General features: G+C 49.2%; 1 protein-coding gene across 1 annotated transcript in view; it reads left to right on the top strand.

Annotated features, from left to right (window-relative positions):
- Window positions 1-14,923, top strand: part of LOC142021595 (ankyrin repeat and fibronectin type-III domain-containing protein 1-like) — a 395,272-nt gene that overhangs the window by 462 nt on the left and 379,887 nt on the right. Inside the window, exon 2 of the mRNA XM_075010621.1 lies at window positions 2,452-2,678. The gene's annotated coding sequence lies outside the window, so the exon portion shown is untranslated. The remainder of the gene's footprint in view (window positions 1-2,451; window positions 2,679-14,923) is intronic.

Genomic DNA, 14,923 nt, shown 5'->3' with positions numbered 1-14,923 from the left:
TGATGGCATATTGAGGAGCATTTCCAGCAGTTCCAGAGAAGTTATTATTCCCCACTATTCAGCACTGGTGAGGCCCCCTCTGGAGTATTACATCCAGTTCTGCCCCCTCCCCCCAGTACAGAAAAGATGTGGACGCATTGGAGCAGGTCCAGCGGATGGCAACAAAATCATTAGGGGTCTGGAGCACGTGACCTATGAGGAGAGGCTGAGAGACTTGGACTTATTTAGTTCTCAGAAGAAAATAGTGAGGAGTGATTTGATAGCAGCCTTCAACTTCCTGAAGGGGGCTCTAAAGAGGATGGGGAGAGGCTGGTCTCGGTAGTGGTGGATGGCAGAACAAGGAGCAATGGCCTCAAGTTGCAGAGGGAGAGATAAAGGTTGGATATTAGGAAAAACTTTTTCACCAGGCTGGCGGTGAAGCACTGGGATGCGTTACCTAGAGAGGGGGTGGAATCTCCATCACTAGTGGTTTTTAAGTCCCAGCTTGACAAAGCCCTGGCTCGGAAGATTTAGTTGGGGTTGATCCTGCTGTAGGCAGGGGGTGGGGTAGATGACCTCCTGAGGTCTCTTCCAGCCCTAGGATTCTATGATTCTATAGTGGGAACGTTGTCTCTGTGACAGGGCAATGCATGGGAGGTGCATAAGGGTCCCATGCACCCTCAGCATCTGTCCTCCCCTCCATTCGCTCACCATCAGCACCGTGCCACTTTTGGTGAGAGTGGGGGCAGGACTTCCCCTGCACTAATTGGAAACAACTTCTGGAGGATGAGGTGGGTGGTGGTGGAGCCAGGGGAAGGGTGAGGCATGGGCGGAAGAGGCGGAGGCGCCGCCTACATGCTGCAAAATTAGGTTGATTTTATTTACGTGGACTTTCAGCAACCCATTTAACCAGGGTGCTTTTGCATGTCCCCACTAGGTGGCTGTGGTTGAGAGAGCAGGCCAGGGGTTGCCTGGGCTCCCAGCGGCGTGTTGCACTGTGGGGGGCTGTCTTACGGTCCCTGCAGCAGACTAGAATTCTGGGCTAGGGTTCCAGTGTCTCGTGGGATGAAAACGTTGCGGGTGGCTGTGGCTACGGCTACAAGTCAGTCACCCATGTCCGTGGCTCAGTACCAGGCCGTATCCCGTTGCACTCTTGTCTAAGCACTTTTGTTTTCACATGACATTGTTCTGTGTCTCTGGTGTAGCCTATATTCACCATGCCCTGTGCAATTTTACCCCAGAAGCCGGCATTTCTTTGGCTGGTTCAGAGCTCTGCCTGCACAGATTCTTACCCCAACTCCAGCAAGCAGCTCCTCTGTCTCCTGAATGCTCTGTGCTCGAGGTGTGCGTGACCTGGGCCATGCAGTTTAAAAGCCCATTAGGGAAACGGGGGACTAGGTAGTTGGGCACACTTATTACAAAGGCTAAATATGTCATGTTTAGTGCAGAGTGTGGATTTCATCACCCCCTGAGAGGAGTAATGTGAATGTCGATGTAGTTAGGGGACGCTGTCAGTGCAGACCATTGGTCCCCAAATCTGGGGCTGAGGTGGAGCCCAGGCCAGCCACCACAGGAGACAGGGAGGCAGCACCCCCCTCCAGACTCATGTCCTGGCCATGTTCCACTCCTACCTTTGGTGCCAGCCATGGCCCCAGCTGTGGCCCACTCCCAGCCCAGCTCCTGATTGTGGGTTTGCTCCTGGGTGTGGCTTGCAGGGAGGGTGGCGTAGGCAGGCTCAGTAATGGGGAAGGTGTGTGTGTGGCGGGGCATGGCAAACAATTCACCAGTGTAGATAGTGCATTGCTTACATCAACTGTTAATGGCTTTCAGAGATATCCCCAGATGCGCCACACTGACAGTAAAATAGAAACAAGTGGTTCCTGGTGAGGACACACACCGCCAACATGAGGCATCATGTGTGCACACACAAGCGATTTAATACCTGCATGGCTGGGCGCCGGCGTAGGTTAGGTCAACATCATTCTGTAATGTAGATGTGGCCTAAGGTTGTAAACTGAATGTGGATTAGTTAAACCACTTTAAATACCCCTGTAGATGCTCTGATTCTGAATGAAAGAGATTTGAATTCACATATAGTTTAATTCACTATTGGATTTAATACTGTTTAACTAATCTACTTGAAATTACTTGTCCCAGTCCTGTTGGTGCAGAGCTGTACCATCCAGATACAGCCCAGCAGGGCAGCTTGGTTCCCTTAATAGGGCCATGTGTTTGCCATATGCTATGAGACCTCATGCAAAAGAGGCAATGCCCCCACATAGCCTGTGCTAGGACATGGCACTGAAGATTTCCAGTACCCAAATCACCAGCTGCTGTTCCCATTGTACTGGGGGAGCCCAGAAAGCCAGACTTTGCTTCATGCCTGCACTGGATCATGGAAATACCCCTGTAATTAGAAGAGCTGTCCTGTTGTATTTAGATTGCAATTTATTATTATTTTTCGAATTGCAGGAGTGCCTACAAGCTCCAGGTGTGACCCAGGATCCATGGCTCCAGGTGCTGCATGTACGCAGAACAAAGAGCTGGTCCCTGCCACAGCAAACTAACAACTGGAGTATGAGACCCAAGACAACAACCGATGGACGCAGGCAGGCGGCGGGCACAAGGAAAGTATTCATCGGGATTAGTCCCCAGGATGGATCATGGCCAAAGCACAACATGGCGTAGTCACTGACAAGGTAGGCTTGCGCGCAGCATGTCAAAGCCGAGCTCTAAGAGAGGATCGCTCATGATGTGGCCCCCACAGCTCATAAAGCCAATCAAGCTCGGCCAGGAGAGGGCAGGTATTTTTCCTGTCCGTACCACTATTTGCTCTGTTTCAGTGGCTGATAGGGCAGCTGTATCCACTGCATCGTAACATGCTGTGTGGACTAGAATCCTCTTCCTAGAGGTCCGGCCCAGAGCTGGGTCTGGTGTCAGGGGAATGCCATGAGGAAGGCATGCTGTGCTAGGCTGCGGAGCTGCTCTGCAACTGCTGCTCCCATCTAGTCGTCCCCAGGTGCACACCCCACTGCGGGTGGGGGCGAAAGATGCTGGGGTTAAAGAGAGGAGCGGGAGAAAGCCCAGTTCCCCACCTTTGCTAAAAATGGATGGTGAACCCCGCCTCCACTGCTGGCTTTGATAAGCAGTTCCCTCGCAGGCCTGCCTCCTCCTTGAGTGAGAATTTCCTGTCTTGTTCTAGTCTGTGTGAACATCCAGGGGGTCTAAACTGTGCCCTCACCAATTGTGGGAGCATTCTCTATCTGTCTGTCTGTAAATAGTTGAGAAAGTCTCAGGTGGTGGCCCAGAAGAACATGAAGTGTAGCTTCTGGGTTTTGTAGATCTGCTTTGTGGAGCATGTCTTTCTATCAGCTCTTAATATGGCACGAGATGTAAAAGAGTTAACTCCCACTGGTTTCTAAGGTTGTGAGGTGCCTACATACCTTTGAGGACCTGGGCCTGAGCCACTGCAGCAAAGGCTGGGAGCAGTGTGCCACTTCCCTTGCACTGCCCCTGATTCTAAGCTCCCTTGATCTCCATGCCTTAAGCTCGTGAAGTTGAGGCAGCTATCAATTAGCTACTTCTCTTCTTTAGAGCTTTGTTTCCTGGTCTACGGAAAGGGTTTAGAACAGAGGGGACCAGGCTTCACCTCACAGCACAGTTGCTCTGTATAGCAGTTTGCTGCTGGGTTTTTATTAGAAATGTGTTTATTATTATGGTGGGGCACGCAGCGATGTGCAGCGCTAATCCAAATAGTGACTAATGTTGGCTGTTCTGTCTGGCCCGCTGCAGGCATTCAAAACCCATGAATCAGGCCTAGCAAAAAAAAAAAAAGAAAAGAAAATCACAATAGGCTGAAAAACTCTGAGATTTTTAAACATAATAAATATTAGGTTCATTTTCTTTGACTTCTCATGTTTGAGCCTTCATAGTTCCTGGGTTCAAGGTTTCCTTAGGTCATGAATGCTAGAGATTTTTTGTGTGCATGTGTAGAGGGAAAGGTTAGATTCTGACATCGTGTGGCTCCAGGGGTTGGATCTTAGAGAGCCACAAAGTATCATGGGATCATAATGAACTACATGACGTAGCAGCACTGGTTGTGGGAGCTGCGTATAGAAAGCCCCTGTAAGTTTTCAAATCGTCTGCTCCAGTTACAAGTATAAAGATTAGTTTTGCTCCCTTCTGGCCGTGAAAGCTCACCCTGGTATCTGAGAGCCATGCTGGCTTCCTCTTGGTTTGTGCATCAGTAGCAATAAAGACAGGAGCAATGAGCTCTCTGTTAACCATTCTGCTGGGGAGGCATGTGGCTGAGAGAAGTTGTAGGTTGTGTCAGCCTTCCCTGCAGGTGGATAACATCTTTCATTGGCAAAGTTGTTGACATGGATTTCTGATGATAAGAGTTAAAAGGTAGTAAAAGGTAGTTTCAGTTAAAGTAAATATCCTTCATCCTGGGGGCTGGAGGGTAAGTAACCAGGGAGGGAAAGTTACAGATTATGGCCTATAGAAAAAGGCCACCATTGCTGTCTGGTTGAAATTTATCACAGGTTGGGATGTGGGATTATGGGTGGAGGGAGGGATAGCACAGTGATTAGAGCATTGGCCTTGTAACCCAAGGGTTGGGAGCTCAGTCCCTGAGGGAGCCCTTCAAGGATCTGAGGCAGCACAGATTAAAAAAAAAAAGAATTAGGGGGCTGGACTAGGTGACCTTCTAGGGTCCCTTCCAGCCCTATGATTCTTTAACAATCCACTAGAGGGCAAAACTTACTTACAACCAAGTTTCAGAGAGAGAGCCGTGTTCACCTTATATCTTCAAGAACAAGAAGTTCTGTGGCACCTTATAAACTAACAGATATTTTGGAGCATAAGCTTTCATGGGCAAAGACCCACTTCATCAGATGCATGAATGTATGTGGGGGGTGTTTCCAGAGGGGTATTTAAAAAGTGCGGTCCCAGTGAAAGGGTCAGAGCTGACAACGTCTATTCGGCAAGGTGGAAATGGGCCATTATCAGTAGTATGTATCAAAGAGGAAAAAAGAAGTCCGATCAGAGAGGCCCATTGTCAGAGTCTAATGTGGAGAACCTGCTTTTGTAAGGGGCGAGCTACTCCCAGTCTCTGTTTAATCCTTGGTTGATGGAGTCAAATTTGCAAATAAATTGCAGCTCGGAGATTTCTCTCTCCATTTGATTTTAGACATTTCTGTGTTTTAGGACTGCTACTTTTAAATCTGTTACTGAGCATCTAGGGAGATTGAAGTGCTCTCCCACAGGTTTCTGCACATCACTGTTCACAACCGAGTTGTGGTTTTGTATAGCAATTGTGTTCAACAGCATTCCATGGGAGATGAAGGGATTACAGAAGCCTCTTAAATACACCTGGAGACTGTTGACATTTATGATTTTTTTTTAAAAGACCAGATTGCTATAACCTAGGAAATGGACAGAGGGCCTGGTCCAAAGCCATTGCAGTCAAATGGTGCTTGACTTGCCATTGGCCACATTACTGACTTCTGCAGGTTTTAGATCAAGCCTTGGCTGTCCAAACACACACAACAAAGCCCTGTCTGCACAAGCTGGGGCAGGGGTGTGACTCCTTCAAAACTCCATACTGCAGGGACTGCCACACTGATCCAGAAAACACTCCCATTAGTTGTGAGGACATTTTCTGGAAGCCCCTTACGACAGCGCTCAGTTCCCAGCAGGGAAACTGAGTGAATAGACACTTCATGTTTCCAGTGCTGTGGCATAGCTGCCTGGACCAAGGTTAGACCACTCCTGGTATTACTAAGCTCATATCAGTCACTCATTCATCTTTACTTTATCAATCTACCACCTGCAGAATCATGCACCTGAGCGTCCTGCAAGCGTTAGTGAATGTATATCTTTGTAACAGCCCTGACAGGCTCTGAGGGTTTAGGAGGCTTGTTCACAGCAAGTCAGTTTTCAGAACCGGGAATGGAACCCAGGAGTGATGACTTAAGCCTTCCCTACACTAAACCACTAGACACCACTGCAGCTATACTGCGCTTACCCTGAGAATATGTATAAAAGGTGATGCCAGGAGCCTGGGCACACAGAGGCTAATCACTGCCTTTTGGCTTTCACCTTCACTGCTCTAGCCCTTGTGTAAATCAATGGGATTTGTTCCTAGGCAGGGACTGTTGCATGGGGCTTGGAGACAGGTAGAAGGATTCACTTGGAAAAAATGTGAATTTATTTGCACAAGGGCCCCAGGTGATAAAAAAAAAAAAAAAAGAGCTCTGGAAAAAAAATCCCTAATTTTCAGAGTCAGGTGCTTAAAATTAAGCTCCTTAATCAGGCATTGAAATAAATGGCATGTTTTTCAGACATACTGGGCACCCACAAGTCTGCAGGAATCTGCATGTGTATCTTGTGCTAGTGAATCTCCATGCACTCACTTTAAATATCTAAATGATAGTGTTCACATAACCCTTTGCTTGTTACAGACCTGGTCTTGCAGCCTTTGCTCACATGAATAGAAAGGGAAATCCTGATGTATCTACAGGCTGCAGGATGGGGCTCTAAAGCATCAAAACTTTAACGGTGATTACATTTCCTAACACCATGCACTGCAACAATGCAGGTTACTACAATATAGCACAAATCCAAAAAGGAACACCATGCAAAATATTAGCAAAAGGTTTGTTTAACAAAGGCAAGTATGTGAAAATATCTCTGCAACATAAAGCCTAATGGGACTTGTTTGCAGAAGGGGAGATTGCAATAGTCCTTGTCACCAGCTGTTATCAGTTCCTGTGATTATCTTTTAATTTCATGTGAGAAACCGTATCATCCAATGATAATACAGAGGTTGTTTGCAGTAAGTGGGCAGTTGTTGGATACTTTTCTGTGATTTGTACACTTCTTTTTACAAGGAGCTAAGTGCTTATGTGCATCTTTAGGTGTCTAAATACCTTTGAAAAACTGGCTTAAAGTCCACAGTGACTGGACTCGCTAGGATAAAAGTGCACATCAGATTTGGAGATAAACCAAGGGAAAAGAAAAGTAGGATGTAATTAAAACTCTGAACATAACTTGTTCTGATAAATGCAAGCAGACACATTCTTTGTTGCTGTACACAACCCTGGCTCCCACTCACAGTAGCTGCCCACAGTTTGGCTGCCTTTGAGGGGGAAAAGAACTCAGCCTGCCAAAGATGCAGTGTTAAATCAAGGATGGTTCTTATACATGCATCCTGTGGTTTGAACCTGACCCATCTCACTGGACTCTGGCTAGATGTAACCTCCCCATGTATCAGGGATTGCAGACCTGAGTCAAGGTCCGCCACATCCCAAGTGGGAATTATTAAACCCAATGGGAGAAGAAACACTGAATTATTCCCAGTGCAAGTCCGTGGGTGGTGCCCTGCTGCTGGCGAAATGCATGACAATCAGAGAACCTGCTAACAATTCTCAGTCAGTCCTCACCATTTCTTCAGTGACTTGTGAGTCCAGGAAGTGAACCCCTGGAAAAAGCAATCTGGAAGTGGAGCCCCGCAGCCTGCATCTCTGCACACCCACAACCCCTCCAGCAGAGCTCAGTGGGCTGCAGTACACACGTTTAGCTGGAAGTGGCCTTTTGAAATAGGGAGAGAAGGGTGATTACAGGGGAAAGGCCACACAGACTGGGTGTAAAGGGGCCTCTACATGCAGCTGTTCTGACAGGGAGCAGTTTTGGACATTACGAGCACGGTGGTTTAGTGGGCTGCAACTCCCAGGGCACAAACATGGTCACACGTGTCATTGGAGTGAGCCCTGCTCTGATGCCTCTCAGACTGCACTGCGGGAGGAGAGGATGAGGAGGTGTTGCCCAGGGATCTATTCCTTCAGTGTCTGAGCAACAAATTCGTGGTAGTCATTGCAGATCCAGTACGAATTTCAGTGTGTGCCTAACTGTGAGAGAAAGTGCGGAGCTCTGCTTTGTGGGGAGCGGCGGAGAGTGCTTTAGCCAGTTGAGGAGGCTGCAGAGAGAGAGGAAAGACTGGGGGCAATGAAAGTTGGAGAGCTTCAGACCTGGCCACGATGTTTATAACACATCAGTACACACCCTTCATGAAGCCCTTGCAAAAGGGATACTTTGGGTTCCCCTGAGCTTTGCTGGCTTTGGGCCATGCTGCAGAAGAGCTAGCGGATGTGCTAGAATAGCAGCATATTCTTGCCTGTGTAACAAAGACGAACAAATGCAATGCCCCTGTGAAACCAAGCAGCTGGGCTTTACATCGCTCGCCTTGGAGTGAAATGAGTCCCCTTCCTGGTGAATGGGGGTGCTATCAATGCTCTGGCCTCACGTCGTCCAGACCCTGGGACAAAGCCGAGGTCTCGTTACACACTAAAGGGAAGGCAGCTTCCGAAGAACCTCCCTATCCTAACAGATGGGGAGGAGGGTGTGTGCAGTCGGTCATGTATTCAGAGTCCCCAGAGGATTACTGTGGTTATGTGGCTGCTTTCCCAGTGGAGTCTCACTGATCATTGCTAATCCAGCCAGATGGAGACGTGAGAACCCCCTTCATTCAAACTGCCTCGTTAAAGGTCCTTCTTCCCAGAAGCGCCTGCTTCACGGCAGCATGGCAGTCCCGGAAGAGCCTGTGCACGGTGCTCGTTTGCGCAGAAGCTGAGCGACGGTGGGTGCTACTTGTACTGACCGTGCAGCTTGCAGAATTGGTCCAGGCAGCGTGCGTATTTCCTCCTACCCCAGCTGCCAAACTCCCATGAGAATACAGATGTACCTTGCTGGGTACTTGTCCCTTCCACAGGGGAGATTGTGGCTTGACCACTCCACAGCTGCCTCGACCTTGGTCATACACATTATCCAACTGCACTTTCCTTCTTCCTGTCTCCAGTCTGATTACTCAGGGGGAAAACAGCCTGGAGCAGAGGAAGGTGAGTTAGTACCCAGGTGGCACTGCTGCAAAGGGGAGAGGCATACGACAGGGATGGGCAGCACTGGCTCCTGGGGTCAGACTCTTGGAACAGGGCCCTGAGCGTCCCAGCCAGGAGCCCAGTACTGACTGCTGAGCAACAATGGAACAAGGCACATGCAAAAGTGTATTCACAGGCGCATGGCAGCTTCAGTACAGCATCATGCAGAGTGAGGGACCCCGACAAACCCCAGTCCCTGCGGGCCAGGAGTGACGCAGTATGAGCAAGGACTGGGAGGTGCTGCTGCACTCAGCATTCCCTTGAAACGCTGGGTGGCTCTTAACACCCTGGTGCAGAGTGTGGCCCAGTGGGAGCACTGGGTGGCAAGGGCGAGCCCCCATGCTATGGCACGAGCAGAGGCAGGGTTGGGGGCAAGTGGACCTGCGTGCTACGTCGGTGAGCCCCCGTCCACCCAAGCCCGTTCATGGCTGTGCCCCAATCCACAGCCCATTGAGATCAATAGAAAGACTCCACTGGGAAAGCCAGAAGGCTTTGGATGAGGCCCTTCCCCTCTGTTTCAGTTTCCCGTCTGAGACTCGGGGTAGTAACAGGGTTGCACTCGCCTCCCGTGAGCGCCCCCGGCCCAGGACACGCGCCTGCACTCTGTCTCTGTTTTCAGAGGCGCAGCCGGGACTCGCCCTCCAGCCAAGTCACACATAGCTCGTCAGAGAGGTAGAACAGCCCCCTTCCTGGGCACAAGTCCAACAGGGCCTCTCTCAGTGCCCTCTGACATCTCCCAGTCCGTTCCAAAGCAGAGCCCCCAGGGCTTCCTTCCTGGAGACAAAGTCTTCGCTCTCTCAGGCCACATCGGGTTCTGTAGGCCAGGTTTCCCCTCTGGGACGTCTCAGTGTTCAGACTCCTTCTTCCAATGGCAAATAGGGAGCTGGTGTGTGTGTGTGGGGCCCCTGTCCCACGCTCTGTTCCAGGCCCCAGCCCAGGGTCCCTGTAAATAGCTATCTGCTGTGTCTGTTCCAGTGCTGCGCTAATGCCCTGGGCCCCTTCCCCGTGCTGTCTTCACCCTTACCTCCAAGCTCTGTCCTTTTTGCCATGAGTTGTCTACGGAAGTGCTGCTACCGCTAGCCAGCCTTCACTCCTTGCACTCCACACAGCAAACAACTGCTGCTGTGGGCTGCAGCTCCTTTTATATGCCCCTCCTGACCCCGATAGCTGCTTCCCTTGCAGCCCCTCTAGCTTGCTTGGAGGGCCTCTCTAGTTCGTTTTTTCTGGTGTGGTTTTCAAGGTGCGGCAGGAACAGAAGGCCCTCGGGGAGCCTGAGGGCCCAGTCTAACCCATCACAGGTTAATAATAACCCGGCCATTCTGCTAGCTCTTGTCTATTCAGGCTTCTCTTGCTGTGGACACATACAGCGCCTAACACAAAGGGACCCTGATCTTGGTGGAGGTATCGAGGTCCTACTGGAACATAAATACCTGCTCTCTGACTCCTTGCTTGCTGGGGGTGGGGGCAAACGGGCGTGAGGGGGTGATCGAGCATCAGTATCTTTACCAAGGACAGTCAGGTTTCTCAGTCTAAGAACTATTTGGCTCTCCCCACCAGGTTAAAAAAAGCAAACTCGAACCTTTCCCACTGAGATCCAGGGGCTGTTTTTCCGATCTCAAGGTATTTTTAACTAGGCCCTTGGGAGTATTTCCCTCTGCCAGCTTGGGAAGTATGCACCCTCGGATCCAAGACCCCCATAACTATGGGAGGGGAAGGACGTGGCTGCAGCTGCTATTGGTGCAGCATGGCTGCAGCCTGGCCCAAATACCTCTGCCAGCCAGGACACTGCTGAGGCCAGCCACATGAAATCCTTCCTTTATGAAGATACATGCACAGAAAGAAATGCTTACTCATGGCTCCTGTTCCCAAATGCTGCCTGTCAGCTGAACGTGGCTTAGATCCTTACACACACTCCTTTGCCAGGAGCCTTAGTCGTGGCTTTTTACCCGTGACTGAAGATGCTGATGGTGGTGTTGCCCAGGCCTTTTACTGCTGAAGTCAACCAAAGAGAGAGGAGTCATCGTCCTGCAGCACTCAGGGTTGCTCTGAGTGAAATCCCCACATCAGGGACACTACAGCAGAATTGGCTCTGTCTAGTGCAACTGGCTAAGTAAAGACCAAGGACCACATTAGGATCTCACACTTGTCATAATGGCTCAATCACTTTTCCAATATTAATGCACTTCACTGATATTCTTCCCCCTTTTCCAGAGACTGAAGTGCCAGGAGGTTGAGCAGGGGGTCACACAGATGGTCCTTTCTTCCTGTGCATGCCAGCCAGTTGCTAAATGCATCCCCAATTTCTTTCGATCCTGATTTTAAGGCCACAGCTGAGCTGACCCATTCCACGCAAAATCGTTCAGGGGAATTCACTGCTGTTGAATCCACAGAGCTGGGAGGATGCTTAAACAAGGGGGCAGGAATTAGTGGAATTCCCAGGGAACTGTTGAGAAGGGTTGGACCATCTAGCATTTTGTGGCTGTAGAGGCTGTTCATTACCATCCGGAGAGCATAGTTCATCTTGTCCAACTTGCAGGAGGCAATATAAAGGCAGCAAAGGAGACTGCTGCAACCATTGCAGCATTACTTTTCTATCATCCCTGGAAAGTTTTTGGTTTTGTCTTGTTGGCCTGAGCTGCTGCTGTCTTAATGAGCCAGAGAACACTGCAACAAGCTGGCTTCTCTCCTGGGTCATCCACTGAGGAGCAAATCTTCACAGCGTGCTGAGAAGGCGTGAGAATGCAAGCACTGGTTCACGTTGCATTTGTCGGTATCAAGGCCACGTTTGACTTTGTTGAGTGGGAATCGCTTTGTCTGATTTTGAAATCCACAGGCCTTGCAGACAAGCTCTGCAGAAAGTGCCATCTTTTATGTGATGGCTCCTTGAGTTGAGTTCTTGTAAATGGGAGAAGAACCATCCTCTGAATTAGATGGAGCGTGCAGTGAGGAAGCATTGCCACCCCAGAACTCTCCAACACTGTCATAGACGAGATACTTGAACAGACACTGAGTGAATGCCTTTGAGCTATATGCCTTGATGCAAGAACCTCACCAACCTTGATTTTACTGATGACGCAGTGAATTGGGGAATCAATGGATGAGCTAGTTGCAGTAGTTAAAGCCCTGGAAAGGTTAGCAGCAAAAGTCAGCCTGAAAATTCCTTGGGGTAAACCCCCAAATTCTTCCAGTTGCTGATTTCACACACGCTTGCAGGTGCTAATGCTTTAGGAGTCCATCCAGTCTACACCCTTGGTGATTTCACCAACTGCAGGATATGCACACCTTGGTGACATGGACAGTGTGGTGGCGTGAGTGCCCCACTCCAGCAAGAAGGGACCAGCAGACCAGAGGGAGCCTGCACAGAGCCCTAGTCAATCAGGAAAGGGCTTATCATGAGCCAAGCAGAAGGCAGCTTGCTGGAGCAGCCTTGATATAAGAGGCAGCTCAGCGGAACAGAGCGGGCAGTCTCTCCTTGACTAGCAAGTGAGCAGGCTGGGTCCTGGTGGAGGGAGCAGCAACCTGGACAGAGTAGCTGGAGCTCTGGCTGACCACTGCGGCCTTGGACTTCATTGAGATGAAACATCTCTGAATGGTTGAAAATGGGATAAATTCAAGTTGAACTAAGAGACCTGTTTTCAAATGAAGCAGATCCCACTCTCTCAAAGTGTGGCCTAGCACTCCCCAACGTGGGGCAGTCATTGGTTCCAAATGCCTACTAACCTCCTGGTGAGAATCATCTTTTGCTTTGTCCCAGTAAAACAGGATGGAAAAGACACTCTACCCCCCAGAAGACTTTAAACACAGTGGCTGGTTGACATCAACTGACACCTGTCCCGGATTTGGCTCTGAAAAGAGCACCATGGAGGCACATGCGACCTCTGCAATGTCCAGCCAATGGCATTAGAACTACCCATGTCAGTGAATCAGCCAGATTCTCTGAGCAGTACATACCTCATTCCATGGATGACAAACCCTCTTCCAAGTTTCTTTCTCCTAGCCCTGGTCTCACTGGTATTTCTGCATGGGGAGGCATTGGAGCCTGAGGCAGAAGGTAGCTAGACCCAAACTTCCAAAAGTGGCCTCTGATTTTGAGTGCATTGGGTTTCGGTGTTCAACTTGCCACACCTTGGTTTCAGTTTTCAAAGGAACTGAGCATTCTCCACTCCCAAAAGAAAACAGCTTAAACAGTTACATTCAAAAGATAGTCCATAGTGTTTGCAGGCTTCCTACGATGACACATGCACACTGGGTATTCCAAAGTTGAGAGTGGGGAATGTAGAGTAAAACGACTGGACACATGCTCAGTCAGCGTTCTCTTGGAACTTCAGCTGGGACATGGAAATCTCCTACAGAACAAACATGAAGTGGAGCTAGACAAGGCGGGAAGGAACAATGGGATAAGGGCAGTGTGTGGAAAGTGACTGGCATCTGCCAAAGCAGCGCACAGGAATAAGAAGGATTTTAAAAGATTCATTTGGGGAAGAGAAATATCAGAGTGAAAACAAAGATAAATGAAACAAAAGGAATGAAGCCCACTGTAGGACTGATCTCGGGTCCTGAAATTGAATCCTCCCTCCGTAGTCCCTGAAGCACCACTGGAGTCAGTGGGACTCACAATAGCTGCAGGGTTCCTCCTGCCTAGATCTGGTTGCAGGAGCTGGGCCCTGCTTTTTAACTCAGTCTTTAACCAGAGCGATATAGGACAGGGAGAGGGGAATGCTTGGAAGATGTAAGGGTCTGCACACTGACAGGTTTGAGGAACTCCCATCCCAGGGTGTCAGGGAAGGAAAGCACTAACAAATGACTAAGCTACTCTGGAGGAACAGCTGATGTGTGAGGTTGGGTACAGATGCTCTGGGTTTTAATTCTGCCACGGACCTGCTGTGGGACCCTGGACAAGCTAGCTCCAGCACCTATGATATTGAATAATGCTGACAAAAATCAAGGGGAGCAGTGACAGGAAACAAATACGGTTTCAAATATCCTCAAAGTAAGAAGAGGGACAGGCTCTTGCTGCACCATTATGTAACTGTAATCCTCAGTGAAATGGAACAAGCGTGAAGTGGGAGAACATCTCTAAACAGCCACAGACCCAAACACAGGGGCACTACATGGGCTGGTGGAGCCTTGCTGGTTCTGATGACAAGCTGAGGACCCTGAAGATGATCAGAACTATGAGCCATGAGCCACCTAGGTGTATTTAGAACACCTTGTGCTAGGTGCTGAGATAGGGGATCGGTGAGTGGGATGGAGTTGGTCCATATAAATAGCTGATATAGTATATTTGGATTTTTGTAAAGCAGCCGATGCCTTGTCTCACCAAGCTTCATGCAAAATTAATTCAGCTGGCCTCTGGAGAAAAAGCAATGGGAACAGTGTCAGTTGCAGGACATTATCTAGTGTGTTGCTGCAAGAATTCTAATGAGTCTGGTGTGTTTTCCCATCTCCATCTTTGTTAGTGGGGTTTGGAGCCTTTCAATTCCAGGACACTAGTTCAAACCCACTAGTTCAAACTGATTTGATAGTGACAGCACCAACTGCATAGGTTGGTAAAATGAGTGCATGAGGTCCATCCATTTTCTTGTGGACAATGGTCAACATTACAAAAGCCATTACCACAACTGCCGCCCTTATTAGCAGTCTCAGCATAGAGTGTGGAAGTGAATGAACCTGGACAATTAACTATAGGACTAGCTTCCCGGCACCCTCTGGTGGTCTCTCCAAGCTGTTGCGTGGAACTCATGCTGAATCTGGTCTATGGCTAAACAGAAAGCTAATTCTCTAGGGCTGTCAGAGAATCTTTCAGGGGAACTAAGCTGACTCTTTACAAATTGTTAATTAAAAAATTTCAATTCAAAACAAAAGCACATCCTGAGGGTACAACGCGTCTGCTCCCTAATCTGCACTTTTCAAAAACAAATACTCTCAGATGATACACCATGTATGCCAGCTCATTAGAAGGTGTCCTCGTTAAGTACCACGTCAGTTGGCTAGCCCTGAAGAACTGG

The sequence above is a fragment of the Carettochelys insculpta genome, chromosome 16 (genome assembly GCF_033958435.1).
Source record: "Carettochelys insculpta isolate YL-2023 chromosome 16, ASM3395843v1, whole genome shotgun sequence".
NCBI classification, from domain to species: Eukaryota; Metazoa; Chordata; order Testudines; family Carettochelyidae; genus Carettochelys; species Carettochelys insculpta.
The sequence above is the reverse complement of the archived record's forward strand: the minus strand, read 5'-3'. Positions and strand labels throughout refer to the sequence as shown.